Source organism: Heterocephalus glaber, unplaced genomic scaffold, assembly GCF_053883595.1.
Source record: "Heterocephalus glaber isolate CG9 unplaced genomic scaffold, H.glaber_assembly_v1.0 deba00001504, whole genome shotgun sequence".
NCBI classification, from domain to species: Eukaryota; Metazoa; Chordata; class Mammalia; order Rodentia; family Bathyergidae; genus Heterocephalus; species Heterocephalus glaber.
The window spans coordinates 20,288,396-20,299,389 of record NW_028258324.1 but is presented as its reverse complement, the minus strand read 5'-3'; positions in this window follow the sequence as shown (position 1 = coordinate 20,299,389).

Sequence of the window (10,994 nt, the reverse complement as noted above, 5' to 3'; positions counted from 1 at the left end):
TATTAATGGTGATGCCTTATTCAAAGTATTCTGAAACTATTGCTGATGCAAGTTAAAGAAAATTGTAAAAAATAGAATATACTATGTTCAAGGATTAGCAGATTTAAAATTTTAAAGATGTGAGATATAAAGATTCTAATTTATAATTCAACAACTCTTATCAAACTCCCAGCAGGTATTTTTTTAAATTAAATTGGCAAATTGAAAATTTATATAGCTGTACCAAGAGCCACAGATACCCAAGCCAGTCTTGAAGAACAATGCTGCAGGATTTAACCTAATAGATTTGGGTACTGTTAGAGCAAATCAGTAATTAAGACAAGGAGATAGTCATGCAACATAGATCTAAAAACAAACACAAATCTATAGGTTTTGGGCAAAATTGATGCGGCAGTACAGTAGGAAAAGGTATTCTTTTCAACATATGATGTAAAGTCACATGAATGTCATATGGTAAAACATGAGAATCATGCTGTGATACACACAAGGGTAGAAGTGAGTTGCTGTCCAAATAATGACACTTAAGTTTCAGGTCTTCTGTAAATAGTGGGACCCTGTAAGTCAGGGAGTTCCTGAGAGTATTAGGTTCCAGGTGCAGAAGGAAAGCCAACTTTCAGTCAGAATTATTTCTCAAAAGATACCTCTGAAGAAAGGGACCTAAATTATTAACCCTCACATAATTTGTGAGTTTTTTCTTATTCTACATTAAAGTTGACTTTTATTGAATACTGTTATTTATTTTATTAAATATGAACCATCACCATCACTTTCCCTAATGTATAAATTTCAGATCTGAGAAATTTAGATCTGCTTCTGAGGAGTCAGAAGAGTTCATTCCAATGTTTTTTGTTTCGGGGCCGAGGGTGTCTGTTTTGTTTTACCACTAACATCAAATTCAGTTACAGTGTTTTCCTTATAGTAATAGACCTGTATATTTTCTGTTTAAGGAAATGACCACATAATCACTTTGTTATTATTATTTCAACCAAAAGTGTACAAAAAACAGGTATTTGAGCTTACAACTCAAAGGAATTGCACAAGAGCTTTTCTGAATACATTGTACTTCAGTATGCAGAAGTAATTTATGGATACTTCCCATCCATCACATAGAATGTTAAAAGGATCTGTCCTCAATATAATTAATCGTTTTTACTAAGTTTTTAAAAGCAGGCTTGAATAAAACTGGATTTTCTTCTTAACAGTATGTATGTGGAAGGAAGAATACAAGGATTCAATTCATGCTAGCAGATTTACTCCCCATTACTTTGAATCATCAATACAAATGTTAATTCAGATGTTCTAAGATAATACAGATGCTTTGAGCAGTAAAGTAACACCAAGTTGTATATTTCAAAGTTCCACTGAATTGATCTAAAATCTTAGCCTTTAGCCAAATCATTACTGACAGAATGATGGATGTTATACTACTTTGAGAGTCTCCTTATGGGATTATTTAAAATTCTCCACGTCCCTTTCCTCCGTTTGGAGTGTGTGTATTACCTTGGCCCAAATCAAATATCACTTTAGAAGTTTGGGCAACATAACTTATCTTTTAGGCATTTGGCTCTGGTAAAATTTGAAAGGACATCATTGGATATTAAGTCATCATCCATTATTCTCAATGGATAAACAGTGGCTTATATTCTCTAGGACCACATGCCATTTGATTCCATAGCTAATATCACCCTTACGTTCCCTTAAATAAAAAGGCTTTTTTGTGGAAAGCACAATTTTCCTTTCACTTAAAGATTGCAAAACCTGATTCACATTGCTTTTCTGCTCCTCTTTAACTTGGAAATCTATCATCTGACAGTTCAGTACACTAGAAGTCTTAAATTCACAGTGTTAGCAGAGCTCCATTCCACCTGAAATTTTCCCTCTCTTGAAATCTTTGGCATTCTTTGGCTTGTAGATGCGAAACTCCAATCCTATGTTTACATCATTCCAATCTTGTGTTCACAATCACGTGTTCTCCTTGTGTCTCCTGAAACTCCAAGTTTGACCAGTAGAAGTTAAAAGGAACTGCAGTGATTTGAATGCATCCCTTCCCAGACTTGCCAATATGATATTAATAAAGCATTTCAGAGGTGATTAGGCCTTAAGGGCTTCTCCTTTTTGAGTGGGATTAGGTGCTAGTATTATAAAGGAGGAAATTCACCCCTGTTGCTTTTCTACCTTTCCCTATGTGAAGACACAATATTCCTCCATTCCATAGGATACAGCCACAAGGTGCCATCTTGGAATCAGAGATTATTGCTTAGCAGACAGCTGAAACTGCTGGTGCATCGATTTTGGAATTTCTAGCCTCCAGAACTATGAGAAAGTAAACTTCCATTCTTTATAAGTTTCTCAGTCTGTGGTATTATGCTACAGCAGCAGAAACAAATAGAATAGTGAGTGGTGCCTTTCCCATGTTTTCCTTCATTTAAATCAGTATCTAATATATAATGGTGTTTCTACCCTAACCAAAATTCATGGCAAACAAAAAGTGAAAATGGAATCCTATTACAGTTTAATGCAACAGTTTCTCTGCACTAAATGTTCACCAATAATAGCACTTTGCTGACTGGTTCTCTTTTAACAAACATGTAATAGTTACTCATACAGTTATATATTGCTTACACTGTAAATTTTAAAGGAGAGTAGAGTTGCAGTTTATTTGTGCCTTAGCTGAATATTTTATAGCCCTTTTCTTTTTCCATCAACAGTGACTTTTTAATCTTTCCCCTCAAATACCTCACTTTATGAGAGAGAAAAAACGATAAAGTCAATCATACGAACAGCTCAAGAAAAATAAATACCACCACAGAAACAAGAAAAGAAAAAAGATGAGACTTATAAACTTTAGGTTCTTTAAAACACTTTGTTCACTAATTTATCATAGTGAGGTTAGCATCATTGCCATTTGCTTTGGGTTCTTGAGTACCAGATATATGACATTTGCTACTAGAAAGAATGGAGATAATACTCCATGATTTATTGTACCTTTTTTATGTATGATTTTTATTATCAAATACTTTTTACATACATTATTTCACTTATAACAAAGATCTTTGAAGTAGATTTAACACCTTTTTACAAATAAAGAAATTGAGGTTCAAGGCAGTTATAGAATTTGTCATTAATACATAACTTGTTTAGTGACAAAATTGAAAAAATTAAACTGGTATTTCTACTACAACTCAGCTTTCTGACAACTGTACAAGCAAATGTATTCATAATGTTGGGCCTAAATCCCCAACAGCGATGATCACCCAAGTCACACACCATGTAAAGTCCACAGAGAACTTTATTTCCGGCCAGGACCAAATTCCCTGCGAGGAGACTGGCCCCAGACTGAACTTTTGGTCAGTTTTTATAAAGAAAACCCTTTCCTCCTCCCCACTCCCTAGGTCTGCAGTAAGCTTATCTACAGAAGCAAGAAAGAATGCATGGTTAGCACCTCTGAGTTACCAGATACATAATGTAAAACCAGCCCTTATAAAATGTAAACACACATCCAATTATTTACAACCAGTGGGTTCCATATGCACCCTTGTGGTTGTTTGTCTAAACCCTTAAGCACCAATTAAAAGCGGGAGTATAGGCAGGAGATAAGAACAGCTGGTGTGTTGAGACATTAGAATTTGATTTATTTAAATTCTTGTAACATCAAAAATATTACTTGTATTAACTTCATTCTAAAAACTAGAATAGCTTAAAACTTCTTGTCATTTACTTATTAAAAATACAGCCAGATTGTTTGAAAAGTAAAATACTTAATAAATAATTTTAAGGGAAAAACTATAATTAAGTTTCTTTTAGGTGTAGTCCCGAAATATCTGATGAAACATCCAATATAATTTTCACAATGATTTCATGAGTACATCTCAAGGACATTTTACAAAATTGTAGGCAGCAGTGGTTCCCTTTATATACATTTTCTGTATTAAAGGATTATAAGTCATCATGATATAGGGGGAAGAGATATAACGCCCAAACCTACTAGATATCCAAAATGCAAGTTCCTGTTCTCTAAAATCGAAGAATGAATTCTAGGAACAGAGTTTAAGAGTAGGAAAAATTTATTGAAAAAGAAAGCTTCTGCCTAAGAGAGAAAGGGGTACTGGAAAATGGGTTACCCAGGATCCTATTTCCCAAGGGATATTTATGGAGCAAAGCCATGAGGTGAGGCAGGCTTAAAGTGGGGCAAAGCCAAAACCAACCAATAAGATTACAAGTACAGTCACCCAGGTAATATTGATTAAATGGGGGTCAAATCAGGAAGCAAGTCACTTAGAAAGCTACAAGGATTTTCAGTAAGGGTGGGCCAGGGATATTTCCTAGAAAGGCTGGGTAAGACCTTGGCCCCCTATTCAGGTAATTGATACCTATTTAGAATATCAGTTATAGCTATTCATCCCCAGGGGAAGCATGTGGGTGTAGTAATTTCTCTTCTTTTATAATGCTGCCTTTTAGTGGATGTGTCTTGATTGTTTTTTAAATTGGCTCTTTGACTGTCCTCCATGTTGGCTTTTCCAGGACTAGACCTGTCTAACTGCCTACAAGATATCTGATTAACTTACCTATCTACAATATTCCTCCCTCTGAAAAAAGTATCCCTAACTGCCATGAGGGGAAAAGGGGGGCACAAGACTGTCCTGGCTACTTCCGGCTGAAGAGAGTCGTAGTTGTGATCAGCAGTTAGTTACTCTATCTAAAGGCCCTCCATAGGCACCAGGCATTGTCATCTTGGGCAGCCATATAGCTTTATGTCTGGAGGAGACAAAACCAAAGAAAGAGTTAAGAATACATGGACCAAATATTAGGGTCAGCAGGATTGCCATGGATTTAGCTAACAATCATTTCTACCAGGAGGAACTAGTAATAGCCTCCCCCAAAGAGGATAAGGAAAAGGTCCACGGGGCTTCAGGATCTGACATGGCATTAACTTGTCTAATATCTTGAACAGCTGTTGAGATATTAGATGGACCAGGAGTGTACACATAACATTCAGATTTTATAATTGCACAAATACCCCCTTGTGCTGCAGTTAGAATAATATCTAGTGCCATCCAATTCTGGAGGATGGCTTCTCATTAATTTTACCTCTTCATTTAAGGCAGAGAGACCATTTGTGGTGTCATTAAAGGCTTGCTGGGTATAATTAGTTAAGGCCTTGATACATTGAAAGGGTCACCAAAAGGAAGGGGCACACGTATCTTCAAGCAAGCTTTATTGGGGTGGCAGTCTGCAGCCTGCCGGGACTGGCTCACAAAATGGAGACCAGCCGTCACATGAGCTGAGCTGGAGGCTTATATGGGGTTTTTGCATGTGGGAGAGCATGTAGTCCTTTGATGGGGGTGGGTGATTGTGGTTAGGGCATATAGCAACAAATTCTGGTTGGGGGATGGAGAAACAGGCTCCAGGAAGTCCCTATCTCATGGAAATATCTGGTGGGATGGAGTGACAAGCTCCAGGAAGTCCCTGTCTTAAGGGAACATTTGGTGGGATGAAGTGACAAGCTCCAGCAGGTCATTAACCAGGAGGGGTCAAGCCTTAGTTAACTAGAAAGTCCCTGTTCACCATTAGGGAGGAAGACAGGGAGAAGGAGGAGGGAACTTGTTCTGTGGGGGCTTTGGAATACCTAACATACACTGCATGACATCTTCTAACCGTAGGGAGGGGATAAAGATAGAAGCCAAGTGATCATACCAGTGAAGTACACTTCTAGACCATCGACATCGAAAGTGGGGTAAGTTTGCAGTCTTCTCCAGGTTTTTGACACTCCTGCCTTGTAACCATGCAAATCCCAGTGTGCATCTCCCTATCCATCCACGGGGTGCCAGGGCCACAAATTGGTTCCGCAAGACCAATGAGTGCCACTGGGGGCTTCCCATCTAATTCTAGAGCGATTAAGCCAGTTAGTTGCAAACCAGTCCTCAGCCTGTAAAGTTATTATGAGTATACATAGTTCAGGGGATGTCCACACCAAGTATTTAGTAGAGTTAGGACAATGAGAATAGGAGTAATTTTTTTGTTCCCAACATAAGGGAGGGCCTTTCTACTAAGGTGCCCTGTAGTGGGTGTTAACCATATATAGTCATCCCATATTTGAAAATAGCCATCTTGATATCTATAGTTGTTGTCCCTCATGATTGGACCTGTATTTTTACTAAATAGGGGTTTTATTAGAGCCTGTAGAGAGTCTTTAATGGCATTGTTAGAAAAAGTCCGATCATGTCCAGGATCATTAAGAGTATAGCTTATAGGCCATTTAGTTACCTTGTATTGGTGGGCTGACCTATGAACTATTGAACTCTTATGTGTCTCATCAATATAGTCTTGTAACTTATTCCAATCATCTCCTTGAAATGGGGATACCCACCAAGGAAGTCCTGGAGACACCTTGTGTAACTGTTGCTTTAAAGGAAGGCCCATTATCAGTCTGTATGCACTTAGGAAGTCCAAATCTGGGCATAATTTCTGAGACCAAAACCTTTATCACTTCCTGTGTCTTTTCTGTTCTACAAGGAAAGGCCTCTACCCAGTTTGTGAAAGTATCTATCTAGACCAATAGGTATTGAAGTGCCTTACCCTTCGGCATATGAGTAAAGTCCAGTTGCCAATCCTCTCCAGAGTATTTACCATGTCTCTATATACCTGGAGGAGCTATGGTCTGGTTCCGAGTATTATTCTTTTGAGAGAGCTCATGTCTTAACTATCTGTTGTATTGTCTGAGAAAGTCCCTTCTCTATGAATAACTTTGAAGCCTTCTGCTGTGTCTTGTCTCTCCCCAAGTGAAAGGTTTGATGTAAAGACTTAATAATTTTCCATTGACTAGCACCAGGAAGGAACAATTTACCATCATCTGTAACCATCCTGAGGGGAGAAACTGACATCCATGGGAGAGAGCCCACTCCATCTCTGGCTGAGAATATTTGGGTCAAGTAGGTTTAAGAAACCCTTCCCAGATCAGGAGAGCCTGAAGGGGAGGCCCCTGAGCAGCTTTTTTTGCTACTGCATCAGCCATTTGATTACCTTGAGATACTTCATCAACTCCTTTTTGGTGTCCCTTACAGTAAATAACTCCTGCTCTGGAGGGCATATAAACAGAGGATAAGAGTTCATCTATTTTCTTATATTTTATAGGGGATCCACTGGCTGTCAGATAATTTCTTTCTTTCCATATGGCTGCATGAGCATGTAGTACTAGGAAAGCATACCTTGAATCAGTATAAATATTGACATTTTATTCCTAAGTTGTAAAGCCCTAGTCAGAGCTATGAGCTCTGCTAGCTGAGCACTAGTCCCAGGTGCAAGTGAGGAACTCTCAAGTGTCTGCTATAAAGTCACTACTGCATACCCTGCCTTTTTTTTTTTGGTACTGGGGATCGAACTCAGGTCCCCAACCCAAGCCTGCCTTTCTTGTTCCATTTTCTATGAAGGAACTGCCATCACAGAAAAGGGTCAAGTCAGGGTCAGTAAGGGGAGTGTCTAATAAGTCTTCTCTGACTGCATATGTGTGAAGAGTTACCTGTTCACAGTCATGCCTTCCAGCCCCAATTTCCTCCTGTTCTGGTAAAAAGGTGGCAGGATTTAAGGAAGAACATGTCTTTATTTGAATGGATGATCCTTCTAGCAGTTGAGCCTGGTATTTAAGAAGTCACTTGTCTGACAGCCACAGGCTGCCTTTGGAGGAAAGAAGTCCTGCCACATTGTGAGGTGTATACACAGTGAGATCCTTGCCTAAAGTCAGCTTGGATGCCTCTGGCACTAAGAGAGATACTGCAGCTACAGCTGTGAGGGATGCAGGCCATCCCATTGCTACAATGTCTGACTCATGACTTAGGTATCCTACAGGCTGTTGAGCAGGTCCCTGATCCTGTGTAAGCACTCCCAAAGCCATGCCCTACCTTTCATCAACATACAAACTTGAAGTGTCCTATTGGTAAGCTTAGTGTTGGGGCATTTAGAAGCACTTGTTTGAGCTTCTGGAATGCAGCCTGGGAATCAGATTCCCAGGTTAAAATATGGGTATCTGTCTTTTGGGCTTCCTTTATAAGCTGGTATAGGGGTTGTGCAATTTCACCATGTCCTGTTATCCAAAGGCAACAAAAGTCTGTAATTCCTAGGAATCCCAGTAGCTGTTTTAGAATCTTGGGCTGTGGGAAGGAAAGAATTGGTTTAATTCTCTCCTCCCCCAGTCTTCAAGTTCCCTTAGATATAATAAGACCTAAATATTTTACCTGAGGGCAGCAAAGTTGTGCCTTAGATCTAGAAAACTTATATCCCCTGTCTGCTAGAAAATTTAGCTAGAAATTGGCTAGAAAGTTCTTCTGAAGGGGCACATAACAGTATATCATCTACATATTATAAGACTGTGACCTGGAAACATTCATAGCATGCCAAGCCATACGAAAGCACTTGCCCAAAGAGATGAGGACTGTCCCTGAATCCTTGAGGAAGCACAGTCTATGTCAGTTGAGAGGCCTGGTCATGAGGATTTTCAAAGGCAAAAAGAAACTGGGAATCTGTATGTAAAGGAATACAAAAGAAAGCACCTTTTAAATCCAACACTGAGAACCAACTGGCATTCTTCTGGGATCTGAGAGAGGAGAGTGAGTGTATGGGTTAGGTACCATTGGGTGGATTGGCACTACTGCTTTATTTATTAACCTGAGGTCCTGTACCAACCTCCATTCTCCATTGGGTGTTTGTACTCCCAAGATTGGGGTGTTACATGGGCTATTGCAGACTTTAAGTAAACCTTGTGCTCTTAAGTTGTCAATTATAGGCAATAATCCTATTTTTACTTCAGATCTTAGAGGATATTGTCTCTGATGAGGAAAAATAGTAGGATCTTTGAGATGTATTTGTACTGGAGTAGCTTTTATTCTTCTACCTATCCTACCCTCAGTTGCCCATACTTCAGGATTTATTTTTGTCTCTACAAGGGGAAGACAATGTACTTGACCTGGGAGCATATATATTATAGTATTTAAACAAGATAAAATATCTCTCCCAAGGAGGGGAACAGGACTTTCAGGCATAATTAAAAAGGAATGGGTGAAGAGAAAGCCATCCCAGTTACAGCCTAAGGGTTGTGAGAAATAGTGAGTTACCTCCTCTCCAGTGACTCCTCTCACTGATGTATGGTGGCTGGAAGGAAGGCCAGGGTTAAAGAGAAAAACAGAGAGAGAGGTGCCAGTATCCAGCAATAGGCTTATTTTTTTCCCTCCATAGTCATGATTACCTGGGGCTCCTCTGTGGAGATGACAGTCCAGCCAGAGGGAGAAGACAGAGAGTACCCTGGGCCCCTTCAGTCTTGCTGGACCAGCTGGTAGGATGGGTCTGAGCTCTGAAGCCTTTGCCTCAGAGGGCAGTCTGACCTCCAGTGATCACCTTTGCAAATGGGGCATGGTCCAGGGGCCTTCTCATTGCAGTCCTTAATGTGGCCTGGATTTTGGCAGCAGAAGCAGGTGGGCTTAGTTGTTGAGCTCTTCTTGGGGCCCTGAGAATCAGATCCAGAGTCTATTTCTCTAAGAGCTGCTGCTAAGGCTGTCACCTTCTCTTGATTCTTCTGTTGCCTCTCCCTGGTCCCCTCCTGCTCTCTATTATAAAACACTGAAGAGCCAACTCTCACTAAAGTCTCAAGTGAGCTGTCTGGGCCAGAAGCCATCTTTTGTAACTTTTTTCTAAGATCTGGGGCTGACTGAGTAATAATAAATTCATCCTTAAGAACAGTCTGTCCTGGGCTGGGGATTTAGCTCAGTGGTTTTGCTGCCTGCTGCACAAGCGCAAGGACCCGAGTTCGATCCCCAGTACCAGAAAAAAAAAAATCTGTCCTTCTACTGATTCAGGAGTTAGAGCTGTATGTTTTACTAGTGCCTCTTGTAAGTTATCTAAGAAAGCAGAAGGGTGTTCTTTCTCCTCCTGTTGAATAGTTGGTAACTTAAAATAATTGAAAAGTTTAGTTATAGTCCTTCTTAGGCCCTCAAGAATACAAAACTGTAGATGCCTTCTATACCTATCTCCTACATGACTGGTAGGCCAGTAGGGGTCCTGTGTAGGGATTGCTTGGGCTCCAATAGGAATTGGTGGTTCCCCTGGCTCTCTTTGTCCCGGCCCTCTATAGTTAATAAGATGGTATTCATCACCAACTCTAATGGCAACTTGTACTGCTGCTTGTACCTCATTAGAAGTTAATGTTTGATTTAAAAGTAACATTACATTCTTCCAGTCTAACTCAAAGATCCAGGTAAATCCCCTAAAGACATCGATGTATGTATCAGGGTCATCTGAAAACTTTCCTAGGTCTTGTTTGATCTGTTTGAGGTCACTGAGAGTAAAGGGCACATGAACATGATCACGTCCAAGAGCACTGTTTGCTTCCTGTATGGGATATTGTCCTAGAGGGGCTTGAACAAAATTAGCTAAGGATGGATATAGCCCTGTAGAAAGTTTAATTGTAGCTGGCCTACAAACCTCACTTCTAGACTCTAAAGGATAGGGAGGAGGGATCTCAGGCTCCAAAGGACAAGGAGGGAGAGCTTTTGCCCCAGCAATAGGTGGGGCTTCAATAAGGGTTGTCTTAGAAACCTCATCCTCAGATTTATTAACAGTAGGTGGGGTTTTGGCTAAGGCAGCCCTGGAAATTTTACCCTCAGATTCCAAAAAGACAAGGGTGGGAAACCTCAGTGATAAGGGCCAGAGGAGCCTGGATTTTTTGAGGCTCATATTTACATTTTGAACACAAATAGGTATTATTTCTTAACTCAAAGAAAATCTGAACATAAGGCACTTCTTACCATTTTCCCTCTTTTTTACAATATGCTTCTAGTTGTGAAATAGCATTATAATCAGTACTTCTCTCTGTATTCCACCTTGGCTCTAGGGGAAAAGTAGACCATGCACGGGTGCAGAGAAATATTAAACCACTCTTTTTCAGTATGTGAGGGTAGAATATTTTCCAGTATTTAAGTATACATTCCAAAGGAATAAGAGGTTTAGAT